This window comes from Elephantulus edwardii, unplaced genomic scaffold, assembly GCF_000299155.1.
Source record: "Elephantulus edwardii isolate Elephantulus edwardi_28Jun2011 unplaced genomic scaffold, EleEdw1.0 scaffold00044, whole genome shotgun sequence".
Taxonomy (NCBI): Eukaryota; Metazoa; Chordata; class Mammalia; order Macroscelidea; family Macroscelididae; genus Elephantulus; species Elephantulus edwardii.
The window spans coordinates 13914901-13916067 of record NW_006399794.1 but is presented as its reverse complement, the minus strand read 5'-3'; positions in this window follow the sequence as shown (position 1 = coordinate 13916067).

The following is a 1167-nucleotide window of genomic DNA, read 5'->3' as shown; positions in this document are numbered from 1 at the left end:
GAATGAGTGGAAGCCCAAAATCTCTGTAAATGTTTATGAAAATTAATAAAATATAATTATAGAAAAAAAAAAACCACATGGCTTTGGGTTACAAGCACAACTCCTTACCACTAAGCCTCCAGAGTTCTTTCTCTTTTCATTGTTTTTTGTTGTTGTTGTTGTTGTTAGGTATCGTTGAGTCATGTACTACCCTATGAACAATAAATGTGAACATTGTCTATCCTGTGCCATCCTTATCATTTCCAACAAAATTGAGCCCATTGCCTCAGTCGCTGTATCAATCCATCTTGCCAAGGGTCTTCCTCTCCTTCACCAACCCTCCACCTCTCTAGTTATAGTCTTTCTTAACAACATGCCCTAAATATGTGGGACAAGCTTCTTCATCCTTGCCTCCAAGGGGCACTCTGGTTGCACCTTCTCCAAGACATATTTGTTCATTCTTTTGGCAGTCTATGAAATATCCAGTACTGTTCTCCAACACCACAAGTCAAAGGAACCAATTCTTCTGTCATTCTTATTCATTGTCCAGCTCTCATATGTATAGCAGATAATTATACACTTGAATCAAGTGTACTTCAAACTCTAAACTGACATCATTGCACTTCAGGACTTTGAGGAGGTCCCTGAAAGGAGACAATGCTATATGTCTCCTGATCTCCTGACTGTTGGAATTAAGGGTGACTGTCAATTCAAATTAAAAAAAATCATTAACAATTTCACTCTTTTTTCCATCTATCACGATGTGGCCTGCTGGCCCAGTGGTGAGGATTTTCATTTTCTTGATTTTGAGATATAATCCATATTGAAAGCTGCAAGTGCTTCAAATTCTCCTCACTTTAAGCAAGGTTGTGTCCTCTGCATAATGCAGGTTGTTGATAATTCTTCCTCAAAACCTGATACCACTTCATAAAGTCGAGCTTGTTGAATTATGTGCTAGCAAACAAATTGAAATAGGTATGGAGAAATGGTAAAACTCTGATGCATGCCTTTCTTGGTTTTGAACCATGTAGTATTCCCTTGTTCTGTCCATACAGCAATGTGGCTAAGTATGAATTTCATATAAGGACAATTAAGTGTTCTAGAATCACTATTCTTTTCAATGTTAACCATAGGCCATAGGTCATGTTGTTACAATCTACAGAGTCAAATGGCTTTGCATAGTCAATA